Source organism: Oncorhynchus gorbuscha, linkage group LG23 (genome assembly GCF_021184085.1).
Source record: "Oncorhynchus gorbuscha isolate QuinsamMale2020 ecotype Even-year linkage group LG23, OgorEven_v1.0, whole genome shotgun sequence".
Lineage (NCBI taxonomy): Eukaryota > Metazoa > Chordata > Actinopteri > Salmoniformes > Salmonidae > Oncorhynchus > Oncorhynchus gorbuscha.
The window spans coordinates 43,122,412-43,146,769 of record NC_060195.1 but is presented as its reverse complement, the minus strand read 5'-3'; the positions used below and the strand labels follow the sequence as shown (position 1 = coordinate 43,146,769).

The window sequence follows — 24,358 nt, the reverse complement described above, 5'->3', positions numbered from 1 at the left end:
GAGTGACAGGTCAGCTGGTTATTTTTAAAGGTGGTAGGCCTTCTTTTTTTTCTCCCCAACGGCAAGGCAAACATCTGCTCAGCGGTTTCTCATTAGCGCTTATCGTTGACAGTATTGAAATCGCCCAGGAGCCCTGCTGGTTAATGAGATGCCATTGACAAGCCCAATCTATCATGTGTCACCTCTGTTTGTCAAACTCCATCTTTCATTCTACTCAGCTTGACAGCCAACGTTTGATCAAGTCGTCTCCCCTCCCACTTGTTGACAGGCATTATGCAGACATTTAGACCTAGGTCATTGAATTGGCTTGTATCTGGAACAGATTAGAGATTTTGCTAGACCCAGTAACGAGTCCAATGCTATGTGCACTGTGATGGTAATCAATATAATGTAGCCCTGGGGTACCAACATAATCAAACTACGATGGATCTTTCTTTAAAAGTTTTGAGCTTATGCTGTGACCGTTTGCGGTAGATGGTGGCAGATTGTGGTAAATTGCGGTGTTCTGCTTCACAGGAGAGCCAATTGAATGGAAACTTTTTTAAATTTAACTCGTTTGTCAGAAAGGCCTTCTCGAACATGTGAACTTTCATGTGACTTAACACATTTGTATGCCATCTGTAAATATGGATTTAAAAAAAAATTACAAACCTAGTTGGTTAAGCCACAGAAAGACAGGAATCTTCCCGCTAACTAATTGAGACAATGAGTGGGCTGGACATGCAGAGAAATGAGTTTGGAATTGTCTGCCATATAGCACACTTCTGTCTATTTTGAGCTGGCCAGTATGTATTGGCAATCCTGTCTAAACGCATCCTTTTTTGAAATACAGGATCAGTCAAAAGTTTGGACACCTTACTCATTCCAGGGTTTTCCTTTATTTTTTAAACTAAATTCTGCAATGTAGAATCATAGTGAAGACAGAAACTGTGAAATAACAATTGGAATCTTGTAGTAACGAAAAAGTGTTAAACAAAATCAAAATATATTTGAGATTCTTTGAAATAAAATACAATTTTATTGGTTACATACACATGTTTAGCAAATGTCATTGCCGGTGTAGCGGAATTCTTGTGTTTCTAGCTCCGACAGTGCAGTAATATCTAACAATTTCACAACTTACACACAAATCTAAGTAAATGAATGGAATTAAGAATATATAAATATTTGGATGAGCAATGTCAGAGCGGCATAGACTAAGATACAGTAGAAGAGAATACAGTATATACGTATGAGATGAGTAATGCAAAATATGTAAACATTATTAAAGTGACTAGTGTTCCATTTATTAAAGTAGCCAGTGATGTCAAGTCTATGATGTATATAGGCAGCAGCTTCTAATGTGCTAGTGATGGCTATTTAACAGACTGATGGCCTTGATAGTTTTGCCCTTCCTGTTACTTCGTGTGCTGTCGGTGACCTGGAGGTTAGGTAGTATTCTGCCGGTGATACGTTGGGCAGATCGCACCACCCTCTTGAGAGCCCTCAGTTGCGGGCGGTGCAGTTGCCGTATCAGGTGGTGATACAGCCCGACAGGATGCTCTCAATTGTGCATCTGTAAATGTTTTAGGTAGCCACCCTTTGCCTTGATGACAGCTTTGCACACTCTTGGCATGCTCTCAACCAGCTTCATGAGGTAGTCACCTGGAATGCATTTCAATTAACAGTTTTGCCTTGTTTTAAAAATGTAAACTTTTATTTAACTAGGCAAGTCAGTTAAGAACATATTCTTACTTACAATGACGGCCTATCCCGGACAACGCTGGGCCAATTGTGCACCACCCTATGGGACTCCAAATTTATGGCTGGATGTGATACAGCCTGTATTTGAACCAGTGACTGTAGTGACTGATGCATCTTGCACTGAGATGCAGTGCCTTAGACCACTGTGCCACTCGGGAGCAGCGGTCCTTTTGTTATAAGTGAATTTGTGGAATTTCTTTCTTTAATGCGTTTGAGCCAATCAGTTGTGTTGTGACAAGGTAGGGGTGGTATACAGAAGAGAGCTCCATTTGCTAAAAGACCAAATCCATATTTTGGCAAGAACAGCTCAAATAAGCAAAGATAAATTACAGTCCATCATTACTTTAAGACATGAAGGTCAGTCAATCTGGAAAATTTTAAAGGAAGTTTCTTCAAGTGCAGTCGCAAAAACCTTTAAGCGCTATGATGCAACTGGCTCTCATGAGGACCACCACAGGAAAGGAAAACCCAGAGTTACCTCTGATGGCAAGAGGATACGTTCATTAGAGTTATCTGCACCTCCGATTGCAGCCCAAATAAATGCCTCACTGAGTTCAAGTAAGACACTCCTCAACATCAACTGTTCAGAGGAGACTGCCTGAATCAGGCCTTCATTGTCAAATTGCTGCAAAGAAACCACTACTAAATGACACCAATAAGAAGATGAGACTTGCTTGGACCAAGAAACGCAAGCAATGGACATTAAACCGGTGGAAATCTGTCCAAATTTGACATTTTTGGTTCCAACTGCAGTGTCTTTGTGAGACGCAGAGTAGGTGAGTGGTGGTGTGGTACCCACATTAAAGCATGGAGGAGGAAGTGTGTTATTGAGGGGGGTGTTTTGCTGGTGACACTGTCAGTGGTTTTAATTAGAATTCAAAGCACACTTAACAAGTATTGCTACCACAGCATTCTGCAGCGATCCATCATCCCATCTGGTTTGGGCTTAGAGGTACTATCATTTGTTTATCAACAGGACAATGACCCAACACACATCCAGACTGTGTAAGGGCTATTTGACCAAGAAGAGTGGTTGAGTGCTGCAGCCAACAAGAACTCAGCATATGTGGGAACTCTAAGATTGTTGGAAAAGCATTCCAGGTGAAGCTGGTTGAGAGAATGCCAAGAGTGTGCAAGGCTGTCAAGGCAAAGGGTGGCTACTTTGAACATTTTCAAACATTAAATATATTTTGATTTAACACGTTCTTTTGTTGGTTACCTCATGATTCCATATGTGTTATTTCATAGTTTTTGTCTAATTATTCTACCATGTAGAAAATTGTAAAAATAAAGAAAAACCCTTGTATGAGGTGTGTCAACTTTTGACTGGTACTGTATGTGTGAAATTAGTTTAGATTTTTGAATGAAGCATTATTATGCACCTGTCTCGGAGCAGGAGCAAATCATACATATCATCTGTGTACTTAATGCCAGCCAGGTAGGCTATACTCCTGTTGCAAAGCGAATTAGTGTGATTAATATTAGGAACATTGAGGAATAAATATAGTAGGCCTAGCCTATAGAAAGCTGATTGGATCCTCTTTTAATTGAGGCACCAAAACGGTTTCTCACACAATTGCATACCCTATAGAAATGTTGTTCAACATGGGCTCTCATGAAGTGTTTGATTTGATATTCGATGACATTTGCATTGACATCAGAGTGATTACAGGGACAATGGAGTGTGGAGTACCAGGCAGTTAGCAAGTTGGTAATGACCATCAGCAGCAGCATAGCTTGGAGAAGCCTCGTTACCTTGACTAAACATTCTCGTGGAATTTGACTGTGGCCATGACTCGTGACTGCTGATGTGGCGGTAATATGATCACCATAACCCTGATGTACTGTAATCATGCAAATACAGCAATAATTGGTTAGAAGTGGGCTATGTCATAACTTTTCATGTAATCATTTTAAGAATACATTTTGAGGCTCTATTCGAAAGGGATTTATTTGTAGTCTGTCCACAATGTTCTTGGTGACATTACAAGACTTCCAATTTTGAGCATGTAGAAATTCTCCCCAAAAGGAATGGACCCCATGCCACTTGAAACTATGTCAGTGCAGGGACGTGAGAGTGAAGGTACTAAACATGAGTTTTACCTTAGCAAGAGAGGAGTGTCCGGTATAATGTCAAAGGTGTGAAACTGTGAAATTAATCAGTTCTACAAGGCTGTTTATTTTCTGCTTGTTTTCTCGATTTTAAAGACCGATTCCCTCAATATTTCAGAGAAAGTGTGACAGGATGTGCTGAATTCAAACGCCTCCAATATTATTTTGATTACATTTTAAGGCACGACATATGGATGTTGTTTTGCAATAGTTTCCTAAAATGTAATTGTAATCTACTTCTGTGATTTTCTTAGTCCCGCTAAACTAACTTCCTCAAGATAATACATTACTAATCAAGAGGATTGCACAATTTACTGATTAAAATTGGAATCTATCATCTTGATTGCACCCATAAAGTTCAAGTACCTAGAGGAACTGTTGAGCAGTCAGGGTGTGTCAGAAATGTTCATGTACTGTACATACAACACGTCAACACCTATGATAGATCTTACCTTCTGGCGTGTAAAAAAAAGGCAAACTTGAGGAGAAAGGCGGTATTAGTACAAACCTGATATGATTAAAGAACAAATATTGAGGGAATAATAGTTTGCTTAAAGAAGGAAAAAAGTACTTCAGTCAATGAAAATAGTTCTGTAATATTTACCCTCTTTAAGTTATAGTGTACTATGGGTGTGTCTCAGTAGTCCTCTCCTTGAGGCTTCCTCACCTTGTGTCTTCTGTATTGATGTGAAGGAACTGGACAGGTGAGCACTACTTCACAACACATCCACCATATTTATTTCACTGGAATTTTAGGTTTGTTCAGTTGAAATAGATTAGAGGAAGAGCAGCAGCAACATCAGAACATTGAGACATGCCCTGTGTCCCCTTCACCCTGAAGCAGTTGCTAGTGTACCTTTTTGGACCAGCCATCTGCTTGTATGGGGTCATTTAGAGGTCATAGGTGATCTCATCTCTAGGCTCAACTCCAGTTTCTTCTCATAACAAAAACTATAAATGTTTACCAAGATGTAAATTAGCATTTTTAAGACTGCTTTTGAATTTAAAGCTGCAATATGTAACTTTTTGGATGACCCGACCAAATTCACAAATTTACTTCTGGTTTTGTACACTAGCTTCAAACAGCTGAAAATACAATATTTTAGGTTTTGAAAAATATAGTTCACAGCGGTTTAGATGGTACAGTGATTCTCTCCTAATTTCCCAAACTTAATTAGGAAAACTATTAGAATTATAGCAACCAGGAAATGGCAGAGCGATTTTCTGCATGTTGCACCTTTTTTTTACAGGTGCTTTAGAGAGAACCTCCGTTTCCCAGGCGTCCATCTAGGATGAAATTAGACAGGCATTTTTCCATAATTGCAACTGCAATATTCATCTTTAAAGATCATATCTAAGCTTTTAAAACTGGCTGCTGCTGTTTATAATTCTGCTTTTGCAATATATTTTTCTCGAGACTGTTTGCCTTATGCAATGGCTTATATTTGGAGAGAAACAAGTAGCCACAGTTAAGTAAAAAAGGCTGCAGGCCCTTTGAGGAGTTTGGAAAGTCAGAAGTTTAATGGTCCATTGCAGCCCTGTTTATCTCAATACCAAAGTATTTCTGGGTAACAATTAAGTACCTTACTGTAATTGTTTTTCTAAATGAAAAATGGTCCAAAATGAAAAAAATAACGTTTTCTTAGCAAAATACAATTTCTCAAGCAAGAATTTTTAAGACTATTGTTAAGACTAACATTTAGTTTACAACAGCAGAGATTTGTATAAAGCTTGATATCTGTCTCACTGACATTTGCAACATTGTTTCAAGATTCAAATGTGATCTCCAGCTGCCCCATAGTAATGGACGAGACAGAGAAGCAGGCAATGTTTCTCAGCCAGTCGAAATCATGAATCAGCTGACATCATTTCTTTATGGATATATACAAAGAAATGTGAAATTGAAAAAAAGGTTAAACAAAACTAAGTGCAGCTAGTTTGCAGTCTTTCCAGCTACAGTTTGAAGTGATTGTGTTAGTTGTGTTGTTGGCTAGCTCTGAACAACAGTGTCCTGACAAGTAAGCAAATTTTTTTTGCCAGGGGAAATCACGCCTCATTAGCTCATTGTAACTGCTACTTTGCTGTTATTCTGGCTTCACTGTTGATGTGACTGTAAGTTAGCCGTAGTTGGCTAACTCGAGAGCAAAGGGATAACAACTTTTCCAGCCAGCATGGCATTGGAACATTTTAGAAAGAACGACTGGGTCGCGTCTGTAGATGCAGAACAGAAGGACTAAACGACTGGGTTTGGCAACCACACTGCCAGCAGGCTTGGGTACCAACCCTAGATTTTTGTCGTAACTATATCTTCCGGAAGGATTATATAGTATGAATAAATCAATCAAAATAATGTTCATGAAAATATATCAGTCATTATTTGAATATGATGGTAACCCCCCATAGCTAGTGTTTTGGAGGATATATTGGTATGGTTTGCCGGCACACTAATTCGTCTTGGGCCTAACAACACGCATGCAAATATATCCTCCAAAAACCGACATCACTGGCATTATCATGTAAAGAGCACACTGAGTAAATGGAAGCTTTGTGAAGTGTCGATCCATTGTTGTGCAGAGTGAGATAAGTAGTGAATGTGAAGTGTTTTTTATTTTTATTTTATTTAACCAGGTAGGCTAGTTGAGAACAAGTTCTCATTTGCAACTGCGACCTGGCCAAGATAAAGCATAGCAGTGTGAACAGACAACACAGAGTTACACATGGAGTAAACAATTAACAAGTCAATAATACAGTAGAAAAAAGGGGAGTCTATGTACAATGTGTGCAAAAGGCATGAGGAGGTAGGCGAATAATTACAATTTTGCAGATTAACACTGGAGTGATAAATGATCAGATGGTCATGTACAGGTAGAGATATTGGTGTGCAAAAGAGCAGAAAAGTAAATAAATAAAAAACAGTAAAAACAGTATGGGAATGAGGTAGGTGAAAATGGGTGGGCTAATTACCAATAGACTATGTACAGCTGCAGCGATCGGTTAGCTGCTCGGATAGCTGATGTTTGAAGTTGGTGAGGGAGATAAAAGTCTCCAACTTCAGCGATTTTTGCAGTTCGTTCCAGTCACAGGCAGCAGAGTACTGGAACGAAAGGCGGCCAAATGAGGTGTTGGCTTTAGGGATGATCAGTGAGATACACCTACTGGAGTGTGTGCTACGGATGGGTGTTGCCATCGTGACCAGTGAACTGAGATAAGGCGGAGCTTTACCTAGCATGGACTTGTAGATGACCTGGAGCCAGTGGGTCTGGCGACGAATATGTAGTGAGGGCCAGCCGACTAGCGCATACAAGTCGCAGTGGTGGGTGGTATAAGGTGCTTTAGTGACAAAACGGATGGCACTGTGATAGACTGCATCCAGTTTGCTGAGTAGAGTGTTGGAAGCCATTTTGTAGATGACATCGCTGAAGTCGTGGATCGGTAGGATAGTCAGTTTTACTAGGGTAAGCTTGGCGGCGTGAGTGAAGGAGGCTTTGTTGCGGAATAGAAAGCAGACTCTTGATTTGATTTTCGATTGGAGATGTTTGATGTGAGTCTGGAAGGAGAGTTTACAGTCTAGCCAGACACCTAGGTACTTATATATGTCCACATATTCTAGGTTGGAACCATCCAGGGTGGTGATGCTAGTCGGGCATCCAGGGTGGTGATGCTAGTCGTGCATCTTTTTTCTGGTCACTCTTCCATAAAGCCCAGCTCTGTGGAGTGTATGGCTTAAAGTGGTCCTATGGACAGATATTCCAATCTCCTTCAGCGTTATCTTTGGTCTCTTTATTGCCTGTCTGGTTAATGCCCTCCTTGCCTGGTCAGTGAGTTTTGGTGGGCGGCCCTCTCTTGGCTGATTTGTTGAGGTGCCATATTCTTTCAATTTAATGGTGCTTCGTGGGATGTTCAAAGTTTTGTATATTTTGTTTTATAACCCAACCCTGATCTGTACTTCTCCAACTTTGACCCTGAACTGTTTAGAAAGCTCCTTGGTCTTCGTGGTGCCCCTTGCTTAGTGGTGTTGCAGACTCTGGGGCCTTTCAGAACAGGTGTATATATACTGAGATTATGTGACAATTAGATTGCACACAGGTGGCTTTATTTAAAGAATTATGTGACATCTGAAGGTAATTGGTTGTGCCGGATCTTATTTAGTGGCTTCATAGCAAAGTGGGTGAATACATATGCATGCACCACTTTCCAGTTTTTGATTTTTTTTAAACAAGTAATTTGTATAGCTGTCAAGTTAAAGGGTGGTTACTTTGAAGAATCTCTCATTTATATAGATATATATATATATTTATTTTTTATTGGTTACTACATGATTCCGTATGTGCTATTTCATAGTTTTAATGTCTTCACTATTATGATTCTACAATGTAGAAAATAAAAACTCTTGAATGAGTAGGTGTCCAAACCTTTTGAGTGGTACTGTACAAACAATGTCCATACTGCTTCCTTTCTCCAGATGTAACGGTTTTCTTCCTGTGAAGGAGAGGAGGACCAAAATGCAGGGTGGTTATGGTTGAACATCTTTAATAAAGTATATAACGTGAAGAATATACATATACAAAATAAGAAAATGTGGAAAAACCAAAACAGTCCTTTTTTTTAAAATAAATAATTTATTACCTTCAATCCCATTCATTCTTTACAACTCATAATTTTCATACATACTCAAATAATGGTATTTTAATTTAACTAAAAAAATAAAAATAAAAAACCTCAGGGGAGCATCTTCCCTCCCAGTCACCCTACAAACTACCTTTCCCTATCTCCCAGTCCCTAATCTATCCCCTTACAAATCTAAATGACACCCAGCCCTAAACCCCCCTTCCACCTCTCCCGAGCAGCATGCTGCCCCCACTTCATCTCCTCCCTCTTCATCCTCCCCCTCAAATCTCCTTCCACCCTCCTCACTATCCCTTCCACCCCCAATCTCTCCCTGTCTTAACCATGTTCTGCCTGGCTTCCCACAGCCCCCATTTAAATAGACCCATGAGAAGCCAGAGCAGAAACCTGTCCCTATCCGTCCCTCTCGCTCTCCCTACACCTCTCTCTAACCTGGCTCACGTCAATACAAAATCCCCCCTTACCAAACCTAACACCCGTGCCCTAGCCCATACTACTCCGGCAAAGGCACAGTCCCAAAAGACATGGACATCTCCTCCCTGCCACAAGAGGATCTTGGACAGGTGGGGGATTGCACCAAACTATACCAGTACATGATGGAACGTACCGGCAAGCACTTATGGAGGCTCAACCAATTCAGGTCCTTGAGCCTGTTGTCCAGACCCCGCGCCTGCACTCCCTCCCAGACCACTTCCGAGATCCCCACTACAGGCGCCGGACTCCCTGCCTTCCTGACCTCCTCGTACAGGTACCTGTGATCTAGACCTACTCGGACAACTTCAACCTCAGGCTGCGCACGCAGCCACTTGGCCGCATTACCAAAGTGCCACGGCAGCTGTTCCGCCCGAGGACCCGTGTTAGACCACACCATTACACTTCTCGCCTGATACGAGAAGAACACCTGCATGAGGTAACCGGACAGGTGTATCACTGGATGAGCAAGCTCCGTTAACAAGAAAGAAACAAAAATTGCTTCCAGCTTGAGGGAGAAATGTGGTACCCCCCTACCTCCCTCTCCGATGGGACAGAGCATGCATGCCCTGGCGACCCACTCGCACCTGCCACTCCACATGAACTGAAACACAAGCCTCACTAGAGGCCTCCTCAGACAAGCCTGCAATGGGTAGATGTACGCCAAATACAAAAGAGACGGCAACACATCCACCTTTAGGACCAGGACTTTGCCCATAAAAGACATACCTAGCCTTCCACATTGCTAGCTTCCTCTGTACCACTGCGATACGCATGTTCCAGTTTAGCGTCGCTGAGCCGGAGGTCCCCTCACAGAGAGATAACCCCCCCGGGCACATCTGTTCTACCGCGGCATCTTCCGAAAAACTTGACGGAAGACTTTGCATGGTTCAGAAACGCACGCTCGGGTGAAATCCCCAAAGATGGCAAGGGACCTTGTCAGGCACGAGTCCTTGCACAGCAGCAAGGAAGTGTCGTCGGCGTACTGCGTCATCTTAACACGCAGCCCACCACTTCCAGGGATCAACAAGCCTTCCACCCATGTGTCTGCCCTAATGGCAGCCCCCAGAGGCTCCATGTACAGAACGAAGAGGAGAGCCGAGAATGGACACCCCTGCCTGACCCCAGACGAGAGGTCAAAAACATCACCCAAGTGACTATTTACACTAACTCGGCACCCCGCTCTGACATATAATGTACAAATCCATCCTATGAACTTCTCCCCAAATCCTAATCGACCTAACACTCTGAATAAAAAGGATCTATTCACGCGATCAAAAGCTTTCGCCTGATCTAGCACTGCTACCATTAAAGGCAGTCCTCTATCTTCAACCCAAGCGATGGAGTCCCTGATTAACTGTAGGTTCCATCTAATAGAGCGGCCCTCTACCCCGCACGTCTGATCCTCATGGACGACGTAGAGAAGGGCTGTGCGCAACCGGTCTGCTAAAACCATTGCAAGTAGCTTGTAATCTACACATAGCATGGTCAACGGCCACCAGTTGCCAAGGTCTGTTACTTCCCCCTTCTTATATAAAAGTAACAGGACACCAGCAGCCATTGATCCCCCCGGGACCCCCGTCTCAAGGATAGCCTTCAAGACTTCGAGGACCACTGGTCCAAGTATACCAAAACTTGAAATAAAACTCAGCCGGCAGCCCATCCATCCCAGGCACCTTCCCTTTTCCCATCCTCCTAAGAGCGCTCTCAAACTCTTCTAGTGAGATCTGGGCCTCCATCACTTCTCTAAAGTCCTCCGGCAACGGCCTGGACAAGTGTTCTAAAAACACATTTCCCTGCTCTACATCTATTTCCCTTTCCTTAAATAAACCTTGGAAATGATCAGTTGTCACCCTGACCATATCCTCTGGTTCTCTAACTATACTACCATTTTCTTCCCTAACGCCATGCATTTACCTTCCTACTCTGTCTGGCCCTAACCGACTTAAAGAACATAGCAGAACAAGTCTCATTGTGATCTAGAAAGCCACTACGCGCACGCTCCAGGAAAGCTCGATCCTTCCGCTCCTGCAACTCCCTGAGCTGCGCCTTTACAGTTACGGATCTCTCCCAGTCAAACGACCCGCCGAGGTTGCCTGCCTCGTACTCTAGTTCAATTAACCTTTGGATACGATCCACCTCCCTCCTCTCCTCCCTTTTTTTCTTCTTGCAATACCCTATTATAAAAGCCCTAATCCTCACCTTAACCAATTCCCACCACTCTAACACCCCCTCGCACATGGACCGGAGGCCTTCAAGCCTCCAAAAGAAACCAAAAAACCTGTCAACAAAAGCCTGCTCCTCCAGCACATCCCGCTCTAACTTCCAGTACCCCCTACCAAAGAGGCAGACTGGCGACCCCACCTGCAGGAGCACCCCGTCGTGATCCGAAAAGAAAACAGGCAACAGCCGCCAAGACAACTTACCCAAAGACCTGGGTACTAAAATATACCCCCCTGGAGTTGCGCCATGTAGGACCGGCCATTTTCGGAGTAGTATGCAGACCACCATCAACCAGACCATGGCAAGCCATTAGCCCGGTGATGGCGCCTGCACTGCTATCCCCCCCTCTTCCTAAATCTGTATTAAAATCCCCCCGATCACTAATTTCCTATTTGTGACACACAGGGGCGCCAGACAGTCCACCATCTCCCTCCTGTCTGCCACTACCTGTGGCCCATACACCACCACTAATCTAAATTTACAATCCCTTATCGTTACATCCACCCCTATAACCCTCCCCTGCAACACCACAAAAGAAACCTCCACTTTTACCTCCCTGTGCCCACACAAAATCCCTACCCCTGATGAGTGCACCCCCCCCAATACCCCAAACCGACTCCCCCTTGTCCCACTCCCTCTTAAACCTACTAACATCCCCTCCATCCCTCAGGTGAACCTCCTGTAAAAAACAAAAATCAAACTCTTAACAAAATCCTTTAAACCCCTTACATTTAAACTAACAAAAGTAAAATTAGACCCCATGAAATAATAAAATAAAACATGTAATACACAAATTCTAAACCCATACAGAAAAAAAAACAGGAGACTCACCCGATGCTCCCCTGCTCCATATCTACCGGTGATAACACCATCCGTACTCCCGACGTCTCTTCCTCCATCTCGCAGGAATAGTGTTTGGCTCCGGGGTGCCCTGCACCCTGGGTCTACTCCCACATTCATCCCCCTCCCCAACGCTGCAGCTCGTTTGGAAAAGAATAGGGGAGGCCGAGTCCCCAAACAAAAAACTCCACCTCCTCCTGGGTCTTGTTAGGTGTGTCCCCACCCAACAGAAGTTGAGGGCCTGGGGAAACCAGCAGCAACCCAGAGGTTTCTCCCAACCCCATCGCTCTCTTGGCCATCCTCTCTCTCTCACTGTCAGCCAATCGCACCCTCCTCTTCACTCTCTTCTTTGGTGATGGCGGCAGAGGAGAGATACCACCCCCCCGCCAGCTCCTCCACCATACCCCTCATCTCTTCCACCAGGGCACTTTCCCCCCACTCCACTTGCTCTTCCACAGTCTCCTTCTCCACCACCCCTCCCTCGCTTTCTTCTCTCTCATGCTCCTCCACTCGCTTGCATTCTTCCGCCGCTTTTCCTGGTTATCCTACTCCCGTGCCTTCCGTTTCCTTCTCTCTTCCATCCGCCGCTTCTTGCTCCTTCTCCTTCCTTGCGGCCTTCCCCTCTGGACCTGTACTCTGGTCATGAGGCGTGCTTCCTTCCCCTCTTCTTCCCCCATCCCCCGCTCCTGCCCCCCCCAGCCGCAGACGCGTATGACCTCTGACGAGCCGGGCACCCCCGCCACAGGTGTGCTGACGAGCCACACCCGTGGAACGCCTAAGGCTTTTCACAATCCTTCACCTCGTGCTCCCCAGAGCCACAAAATCTGCACTTTCTTATGCTGCACGAGGCGAAGATGTGGCCGTAGGCCATACAGCGCCTGCAAAATGAGGGCTGACGTGCATAAAACAACATCCCCCTGTCAGCCCCTAGGGAGAACATAGCTGGAGGATGGAGGTAGCCACTATGTCTCTTTGGGTCCTCCCTGAGGAGGGCCTGGAAGGCTCTCCTCCCATTCCAAAACCCAAGGAAGTCTGAGGTGCCCTGCTGAGGAGACGTTATCCATGTATCTCCCCAGAAAGGCCCTCACCTCTTCGTCCTTAACGTATGGGTTGTATATGTTGACAGTTACAACCCTAAAGTTGTTCCTCGCCAGGCTTGTTATTTCATAGTGGCTCATCGGCCTCTCACCTCCCACTGCTCTTGCCCTTCTCAGGATATCATTGTGTTTCTCCTCAGTATGTAGAGCCACACCGTATGCTCCCTCAGAGTTGCCTTGGAAACAAAACACGTCCTTCACCGTCAGCTTTAGAATCCCCATCAATATAGTCCTTCCAAAAGTTTCCCGTCCTAAAGGCTCCAACTCCTTTTCCTTCCAAGCAAAACGAATCGTGTTGGCCAGCCCAATCCCAGGGACCGACCGTGTTGATGGATTTAGCACCATCTCCGCAAGGAGAATGGCGCACCCGGCTCACGTTCTCTTCTCTTCCAAAACAAGGAAAAAAGAAAATCCAAAGTGACTGAGCCTATCTGGTGCAAACTAACACAGAGACAGGAACAATCACCCACGAAATACCCAAAGAATATGGCTGCCTAAATATGGTTCCCAATCAGAGACAACAATAAACACCTGCCTCTGATTGAGAACCACTCTAGGCAACCATAGACTTACCTAGAATACTACACTGAACACAACCCCATCAATCTACAAAACCCCTAGAAAAGGCAAACACATAATCACCCATGTCTCACCCTGGCCTAACCACAATAATAAAGAAAACACTGAATACTAAGCCCAGGGCGTGACACCAGACAGCTGAACTCTTGGTTGTGGGAGCCTGGCGGGATGGCCATTAATTAGAACCCTCTTAAAGAAGCAGCTCTATATCTTAGAGAATAAAGCAAAGCCATAACATTTGTTTTTTAATTGCCCAGATTAAAATGTTCTTTGGTGCTTGTCTCTCCTTTCCTGGCTAGGATTAATCATTCAATTTGCCACTGATGGAAATCACTTTAGACCGTTTGAAAAGCTTTATCCAGATTCGCTTGAATAGCTCCAAGCTTATTACAGGGTTGGTCAGAAGTTTTTGTTTTGTTGATGTACCTAAATTTACCAAAAATGAACTTCCCAACTTTGCAATATCTGCCTACCGTAGGTGGCTTTTGCTTAATGGCTGTAATGCTACCTGTTTTCAAGTGCATGACAATGAAATAAGTCTGGTCTTTGGTGAGAAGTCATAAGTAGAGCTTTTTATTTATAAACTATTCTTACAAGTAATGGATTCTGTGGGAGGAAGATGTGTGAAGTTGAGGATCTCTATGGAGTGTGAATGTGGGTGTGAATGTGGGTAATGTCCAAGCTGCGATCCAAGATATAAAACCCAAAGTTGTACACTTCTGTGTTCAAGGATATTGACAGGTCGACCCACCTCTCTTAAATTTACTTTCCACTTTATCAAGACCTCCACTGTGGACTATTTCAAGATGGAGTTTTCTGTTTTTGGGCCTAGAGAGCTTCTATGTAAAAATACAAAGGTGGGTCTACGATCACCCGTCTGTCTCCACTCTCCCAACTCCATCCAACAACCTGGATCTCTAATCAGCCTTTAGCAGTATGTGGATCTTGAGAGGCAAGCTGTGTGCCAATATGGCCCGCCCAGATAAAACTGTAATTTACTCCAAATATCCAGCTGCCCATTTCAGACTACAAAGGGGCCCGGAGCAGCCTCTGCCATAAGATCTTACAGCTGTGGAGGGAACTTAAAAAAATATGTGGCCTGTCTGTAAACCGTCTGGTGCTGGGCCAGACAGAGGGTTAGACTTATCTCCCTGCGTTTTGTAAGGCAGGTCTCAAACCTCCCATTCACAGGATTTGTAATAGGTAAGAAGGAGAAACAATAATTATCTTTTAATATTTACCCAGAGCTAATGCTGAAATTAAGGCAAATCTGACCACTCGCAACAATGGCAGTTTGTTTTGGCATTTGGATGTCCTGAGCTACCTTTTTTTGATAACTAGACTGCCTTTTGGTTTAGCTAACAATATATAGATATCAGCTTTGACACTGTCCCAAAAAATATGTTAGAATGTGAGGACTGGTTACAGTTCACAAGATGCCACTGTCACTCCCAGCAGGAGTCTATTACATTATTATCCATATCGAACAACTTAACACTCTCAATGATTTAGCGTAATTGTTATTCATTGTGAGACTTAATAAGTCAGTCCAAAAAATCAGTCCATCACAGAGAAGCTCATGCTTGAAGCAAGCAGGGAGAGAAGACAGTAGTACAGTTGTTCCCAAACTTTGGGTCAGAGACCCAGGTGGGGTCCCCTAAAATTTAAATGGGGTCCTCTGAGAATCTTTAATCTTGTCAAACATTAATAACTGGTTTCTCTTGAAATGGGTATAGAATACAACATTTTAGACTAAACTAAGGGCCTTTTTACACTGTTATAATTCACTTTTATGTTATTATATGTTGGTACAGCCTGTGGGACCTAAGGGTTTGTGAAATATAAAGACAATTTCATATTATTAGCATGTACACTGAGCAAAAATATAAATTCAGCAATTTCAAATATTTTACTGAGTTACAGTTCATATAAGGGAATAACTCAACATCAGTGCTGACTTATCACTCCTGTATGTAGTTAATTAGTAGTGAAACACGTATTATTGAGTAGAATTCAGTGATGAATAGTAGGTTAGTTGGGTTTTTTCACGAGTTTGTCGCTGCCATCTGGTGGCAACTAGAAATGACAATTGATGGCCCGTGAAAATATTAGTGCTTGAAAAAGTCATTGAATTCGACTTGCCACTGTTTGTACGAACCCTGGGATTATATTCTGTGGTTCATCAGACAACATTGAGAAGTGTACCACAATCAGTCCACATGATAAGTGCATCAACGACGTCGTCCCCATAGTGACCGTATGTACATTTCCCAACCAGAAACCATGGATTATATATGCATATATATATATATATTATATATATGCACTGAGCTAAAGGCTATGCTTCTATGCTTGCTTCAAGGCAAGCAACACCGAACCATACATGAGCGCGCCAGCTGTTTAAGATTACTGTGTGATCTTGTTCTCTGTAGCTGACGTGAGTAAGACCTCAACGTTCACAAGACGGATTACCAGGATGCGTACTCCGAACATCCGCTGACCACGTGGCAAGTGACTTCACTGAAATGTCTAACCTCTCCCTGACCCAGTCTGTAATACTTACATGTTTCAAGCAGACCACCATAGTCCCTGTGCCCAGGAACGCCAAGATAACCTGTCTAAATGACTATCGCCCCGTGGCACTCAAAGCTTTTCATGGCTACATATGTGGAAGGCTGGTCATGGCTCACAATAACACCATCACAGACACCCTGGATGCACTTCAATTCACATACCGCCCCAACAGATCCACAGATGATGCAATCTCTATTGCACTCCACACTGCCCTCTCCCACCTGGACAAGAGGAACACCTACGCGAGAATGCTTTTCCTTGACTATAGCGCAGTGTTAAACACCATAAAGCCCTCCAAGCTCAACACTAAGCTCAGGACTCTGGGACTGAACACCTCCCTTTGCAACTGGATCCTGGACTTCCTGATGGGAATCCCCCAGGTGATGATAGTAGGGAACAACACAACCGCCACGGTGACCCTGCAACATGGATGGCTCTCAGGGGTGCGTGCTTAGTCCCTTCCTGTACTCCCTGTTCACCCACGACTGCGTGGCCACGCACAACTCCCAATAACATCTTAGTTTGCTGACAACTTGACGGTGGTTGGCTTGCTCACCAACGACGATGTGTCAGCCTATAGGGAAGAGGTCACTGACACTGCCAGGACAACAACCTCTCCCTCAACGTCAACAAGAGAAAGAAGCTGATCGTGGACTATAGGAAACTGAGGGTCATGCTTGCCCCCATCCAATTCAAGGGGGCTGTTGTGGAGTGGATTGAGAGCTTCAAGTTCCTCTGTCCACATAACTAAGAAATTATCATGGTCCACACACACGAACGCAGTCGTGAAAAAGGCATTTCAACGCCTCTTCCCCCTCAGGAGGCTGAAAAGATCCGGCATGGGCCCTCAGGCTATATACAGTAGTGGGTCTACTTTATATAGACTACTGTCTTTTTACATGTATTTCTTTACTTACCTATTGTTCGCCTAATACCTTTGCACTATTGGTTAGAGCCTGTAAGTAAGCATTTCACTGTATTGTATTTGGCGTAAGTGACAAACTTTGATTTGATCCTCAAAAGGTTAGAGCTGCACCATTGAGAGCATCTTCACTGGCTGCATCACCAGTTGGTATGGCAACTGCTTAGCATCAGACCACAAGGCGCTACAGAGTTTAGTGCATTCGTCCCAGTACGTCACTGGGGCAAAGCTCCCTGCCATCCAAGACCTCTATATCACTCAATGTTAGAGGAAGGCTCTAAAAATAGTCTTGACTCCAGTCACCTAAGTCGTAGACTGTTTTCTCTGCTACCTCATGGCAAGTGGTACCGATGCACCAAGTCTGGAACCAACAGCTTCTACCCCCCCCCCCAAGCCATAAGACTGCTAAATAGTTAGTTTGGGTAGGTAATGGTTAACTATTTAACTACCTGCAAGGACCCTTTTTACACGAACTCATTTGAATGATCACATGTGCTGCTGCTACTGTTTAATCTATCCTGCTGCATAGTCACTTTATCCATACATATATGTACATATCTACCTCAATTACCTTGTACCCCTGCACATCGATTTGGTACTGGTACCCCATGTGTATAGCCAAGTTATTGTTACTCATTATGTATTTATTCCTTGTCTTTTTTTCTCTACATTGTTGGGAAGGGCCCATAAGTAAACATTTCACTGTTAATCTACACTTGTTTAACAAATTTGATTCGATAGCGTCCGCAGATGTCTTCCCATGTTTTGACACAGACGGCCTAAGGGGAAGTACGTCCCCCTCACGTGGCCAGGGTGCTTACTTTACTGGACAAGGCCAGTGTTTCCCCAACCCTGGTCCTCGAGTACCCCCCAACAGTACACCTTTTTATTGAAACCCTGGGCAAGCACACCCGATTCAACTTGTCAAGCCCTTAATGAGTTGAACGAGTTGTTTGTCAAGGGCTACAATGAAGCTGTGTGCTGTTGGGGATACAACAAGGTCCAGGGTTGGGGAACACTGGACTAGGGTGCCTTACTGTACTATAAGCCGTAAGGCTTCTAATTGTGAATCTCTTGTGACTGGACCAAAGGCCTTTTTGAAAGAAAAAAAAAACCCAGCTGCGTCCTGGCTTGCAGGTCTTCTGCCGAGTGATGGATCTTCCAGACAGACAATTAACATTCAAATCCCACTATTTAGCTTCATATTCTCTTAAAGGCTCTCTCTCTCTGTCTCTCTCTGTCTCTCTCTGTCTCTCTCTGTCTCTCTCTGTCTCTCTCTGTCTTGTCTGTCTTGTTTGTCTTTCTCTGTGTGTGTGTGTAAAGGAAATCAAATGTCAAAACAAACTGTACATTTTTTTTGTGAAACCTACAGGTGCATATAACTTCATCTACAGCTGAAGTTACTTATCACTGTTGAAGATTTACCGGCCTGTGAGTCTACTGTCTTCATGAGGCGAAAAGTCAATAGTCTTAGGAGGTTTCCGGTATTTGTCTGCTCTGTCTGTCAGTAACGAACAGAGATAAGCCTTGGCCACATGGTGTCAAAGGGTTGTGTCATGCTGTCAATCAAATCTCAATGATTTTTTACCTTTTGATTTTCTCTTTGAAACTAGCCATAGTGGTTTTCATATGTTGTCAGAAGATAAAATGTTGCGAGTTGAAGGTTTGTCAAAAGTTTAGAAGACGCAGTTAGTAGAATGAGGAAGCCTTTTGTGGACTTAAACCAACAGAAATGCACTCAATTACTACAAACACACACTTGGACTACAAACCGGTATGTACAGTATAGGCCTAGGCACACACAGTTTCTAGGCATATACAGTGCCATGACTCAGCCAGGCTTCTGTGCTCTGTCATCCCTGCCTCAGCAGCTGCCACAGTAGCATCAGTGACCTCTGCAAATCAAGTGTCACGCTTTATGTTTAGTCTCATACAGAAGCATATTGCCAGTCAGATTGAATCATTACAGATGGTAGCGGTCCCATGCAGGCTAACTTTTATTTTATTTTGTTAAAAAAAAATGTGGTACAAAAAATCCCATGGCGTATTTTTGTCTGACAAACTGTAAACCTGAAAGCGATAAATAGCCCAAAGCTGCCCTGGAATTTTTAAGAAACAGATGTGTGAGCCATTGCTTTGGCCAGAAAGCAGCGAGGGGGGAAAAACAATAATTAATTGTTGGGTATTGTTTCATCACCAGTGCAAAGCGGCTTGGACCCTGTCGCTTATGGATTCATAGTGACTTTTGATTAGCAGGTAACTCGGCTCAAATTAAAAACTATTTTGATTTAGTACCCTAATGGTTCTCGTGTCGTTTTATAGGAAGGGAAATTGTTGTCACGGCCGCTTTCGGCTTGACGTCGGAAACAGAGGCAAGACAGTCGAGGGCGCAGGTGTCACGGTGTTGTCTGATTATTGCTGCTCTGTGTGAAAATACTGTTACGTGTCCACTTAACAAGCGTAACCTCATGTTAATGCAATCCATAGCAATTGGATACAATTAACCTTTGACCATTGCCAACTGAAATTGAGAATGATCAATGTAACCTCTGTGAGAACCTTGCCTTAAACTCTGAGTGGAATGCTTACCATTTTGTCAGAGTTGAAGTGTGTTGTGGTCTGACATGAATAGTGCTGGTCTATTACGGGAGCAAAAGCTATGTCTGACAAATATTACAACATGTCTGTTGAGAAAAGCTCATTGCTACAGGCTTTCTAGAATGTGTCATTCATGATATAATAATGAAAACATGAGAATTTAGTAATATTACAGCAAAGCCAGATTAGTTTTATTCTTCTTCTTCAAATCTCACTTTCCCATTGTGATAGGACGCATACACCAAGTCCAGTGGGTGCCTTTTAACATTGGGTGGGTGGGTGTGCATGCTCTTGTGTGTGATTGTGCATGTGAATGCAGAGTGCAACTACCTACTTAAGTGTTGTGGACTGTGACTGTAGGTAATTGCACATTAGTGTGGGTGTCCCTTCATGTCTCCCAGTGTGTGCGTTCATGTGAGCACTTACTCACTGTCCTCTGTTTTGGCAATCAAAAAAGTTAATGTTTTAATAGTGTTAGAATAGGCCCAAATGGTTTACCAAGTAATGTGTCAACAAAGTACAATGGTAGCACTGTGTGTGTATACAGTTGAAGTCGGAAGTTTACATACACCTTAGCCAAAAACATTTAAACTCAGTTTTTCCACAATTCCTGACATTTAATCATAGTCCAAATCCCCTGTTTTAGGTCAGTTAGGCTCACCACTTTATTTTAATAATGTGAAATGTCAGAATAATAGTAGAGAGAATTACCTATTTCAGCTTTTATTCCTTTTATCACATTCCCAGTGGGTGAGAAGTTTATATTCACTCAATTTAGTATTTTGTAGTACTGCCTTAAACAATTTAAACTTGGGTCAAAAGCATCCCACAATAAGTTGGGTGACTTTTGGCCCATTCCCCTTGACAGAGCTGGTGTAACAGAGTCAGGTTTGTAGGATTCCTTGCTCGCACACGCTTTTTCAGTTCTGCCCACAAATGTTCAATAGGCTTGAGGTCAGGGCATTGTGAAGGCCACTCCAATAACTTGACTTTGTTGTCCCGAAGCCCTTTTTCCACAACTTTGGAAGTATGATTGGGGCCATTGTCCATTTGGAAGACCCATTTGCAACCAAGCTTTAACTTCCTGACTGATGTCTTGAGATGTTGCTTCAATATATCCACATCATTTTCCGTTCTCATGATGCCTTCTATTTTGTGAAGTGCACCAGTCCCTACTGCAGCAAAGCACTCCCACAACATGATGCTGCCATCCCCATGCTTCATGGTTGGGATTGTGGTGTTCGGCTTGCAAGCCTCCCCCTTTTCCTCCAAACATAACGATGGTCATTATAGCCAAACAGTTCTATTTTTGTTTCGTCAGACCAGACCAGACATTTCTCCAAAAAGTACGATCTTTGTCCCCATGTGCAGTTGCAAACTGTAGTCTGGCTTTTTTATGGCGGTTTTGGACCTGTGGCTTCTACTTTGCTGAGCGGCCTGAAAAAGCGTGTGCGAGCAAGGAGGCCTACAAACCTGACTCCGTTACACCAGCTCTGTCTGGCGGAATGTGCCAAAATTCACCCAGATTATTGTGGGAAGCTTGTGGAAGGCTACACAGAACGTTTGACCCAAGTTAAACAATTTTAAAGGCAGTGCTACCAAATACTAATTGAGTGTATGTAAACCTCTGACCCACTGGGAATGTGATGAAATAAATAAAAGCTGAAATAAATCATTTTTTCTACTACTATTTTGACATTTCATATTCTTATTATAAAGTGGTGATCCTAACTGACCAAAGAAAGATAATTTTGACTAGGATTAAATGTCAGGAATTGTAAAAAAAACTGAATTTAAATGTATTTGGCTAAGGTGTAAGTAAACTTCTGACTTCAACTGTGTGTATGTATATTTATGTATTTGTCCTATTTATTCAAACTCACTTACTCCCATAATCGTGGTTACACTTTCCTCGCAGAAAGTGGGTCAAGGAAAAGTCATGTTTGAGGTAATTCACTCCTGGGATTGGGCCTATTATGTGACATTGGTTAACCTGGGGAGAGAGGTCATTTGGAAGTCTGGGTTTCACGCAGAAATAGACAGACCTAGTGTGTGTGTGTGTGTGTGTGTGTGTGTGTGTGTGTGTGTGTGTGTGTGTGTGTGTGTGTGTGTGTGTGTGTGTGTGTGTGTGTGTGTGTGTGTGTGTGTGTGTGTGTGTGTGTGTGTGCCACTAAAACGGTGGAGGTTGAAAGTGTGTGTGTAATATAAAGATGGTGTGAGGCCTCATACTGTATTTTTAGCTTTTTTCTCTTTTTTTAAAAGGTCTTGTTCAAGGGAATAGTTCTAATTCCTGTTTTAACACAGACATGACAGAAGATGTACGTATTTTCCCCATTTATTACAGTAAACCACACTGCGACTGTACCATCAATCAGTGGGCTACCGGCAAACGCATCCGATGACATTTGCACCTGCAAATAGAACTTGATTTCTATGATATATCAGACTGTCAATTTAAGAAGTTCAACATGCAACATAATATCCCTTTTGGTTTTGTGGACAGAGTAGGATATCACTTTTTCTTCCCACGTGTCTAAAAACCTTTTAATTAGGGCATAACCTTTTTTCTCCTTCCCTCTCTCACTTACAGTAAGGCCAGATTGTCATTTAATAAAAAGGCATTCCATTCAGCATTTAGCTGATTTTCCCCAAGGAATTATGTTTGGGAATGGTTCCCAAATGCATGTGTCTTTTTAATTGCAACAAGTATGTTTTTAAAGGAGGTTGGTTGTTCTCCACCTACATTAAAACCATGTGTATCCTACTACTCTTAATGTGCCGCTTGTACTGTATATCTGAGGTGGTATTTTCACAATCATTATGTACTTTGAGCCTCTGTTTCCCGCACTGTAATACGAAGGTAATTCAAGACGTGCCATTGTGATGGAAAGCCTTAACAGGATTAAAGAGCCTATCGGCTGGCGGGTTTTATAGCTGTTAGTGGTCCAGCCAACCAATGACTAGCAAGCGAGCAGTCAATTAAATGGGCCCAATGATGCCGTTACTTGCACCTCCAGATGAAATGAGCTATAAAACCTTTTTTTAGTGACATCAAAGACCTCAAATAAAAGTTGGCTGAAGCAACAAGGATGATCTGTTTATCTCTGACTGAGAACATAAGGTGTTTTGTCTTCTGGAAGAGGTGTATCTGAGGTGTACAGCCATGAAATACTGCTTGAAGGGTAATAGGCTCTTTTGTCTGGAATGATATTGCACAAAATGTCCGTTTTCTATCTCTGGGGGAGTGAAAGAATCATTTTGCTGCAACAGCTTGCCTACCCAAACAAGGTGGCTTTTCTTTTTCCTCGCTGTGGTTGGTGTTGGAAGCCAAGGTTTTTTTTTTTTTTTTTTTACTTCTGTGAAAGAACCGACTTCATTGAGAAGTCTTGACATGCGACCGTTCCTTATAATTTGTGTCTTACGTAATACTCTCCCTTTCCTAGCTGGCGTGCCACCAACCCTAAATGGAAACATGTAAATATTTTGACTGTGTCTGATGTGTTATCTGACCAAGCTGTGTCATCCCAATTATTTATCTCATATTTGTGGTCGACAAGCACTGTATTTAGTGCCAGATGTACAACTTGTGTCACAGTGGATCAAATCGAGTTGGATCTTGGATCAGACACTTAAGCACAATGTCTTTCTGTTGTCGACGACTCCCTTGGTCAGCAATGTTGTCCAGACACCGCAGTCAGCACTCAGGGAAAACACCCTGCTATTGCGATCTGTAATAGTGATCTGGGGTCATCTGACCAACACTGGCAGAAACCACTGTGTTATAGATGTATAGTCTACCCTTCCTTGTTAAATCATACTAACATGGCAAAATTTGTGAGATGGTTCTGCACAGTCTCCCTTTGCCTGACTCTTGATTAGAGAATGGAAATGCTATCCTGCGCAATTAAAATCCAATTGTTCATCTGGAAAAGCTTACTTTCCTCTTATTCCTCAAAGCTGCCTGTTTTAAAGCCGATCTCCCTGATACATCTATATGTGACATCATAACGACACTGTTTCTTAGGAGATTGGTTCAGCTCGCTAGTATTGTCGTGGTGGGTGGTCAGGTGGGAGACAGGCAGTGAATTTTGGGCCGGTAGGCTGGCAAACAGACAAATTATTGACAGTGTATTCTCCTTGAGGTGACAGGCCCTGATGGAGAGAGGGAGTATAGAGGGTGCAGCGTGAGGGGTGTGATTTAAGACCCCTTGGCTGCAGGTCCCGGGGGAAACCGGCCCGTTGTGGGTAGCTCGTTAAGTCATTCCAGGAGTTTATGGAGACAAGATGCTGAATCATAGTGTATTGTAGCTGTATTTTTTTTTAAGGAACCGCTGCCAGCGGTGAGAGATTTGTGCAAACGATAGTGTCAGAAAGGTGTTGGGGAAGCTTTGAGATTTTTTTTCTCTGCTATGGTTGTAAAAGTCACTCCAATACTTTGCCCCTATAGGGAAGGACACATGCTTCTTGAGGCAACACTTGATCTTTTGTCAAACGGTAGTGTTCAGGCATTTATTTATTTCACAAAATAAATTAAGCTTAATAGATGTTGTGATGTTCAGTTGTTTAGGCAGGG

At 43.2% G+C, this 24,358-nt stretch overlaps 1 protein-coding gene across 1 annotated transcript in view; it reads left to right on the top strand.

Moving 5' to 3' along the window:
* The window catches only part of LOC124011420 (platelet-derived growth factor C-like), a 91,168-nt gene that overhangs the window by 15,350 nt on the left and 51,460 nt on the right, over positions 1 to 24,358 (top strand). The gene's annotated exons all lie outside the window — the stretch shown is intronic.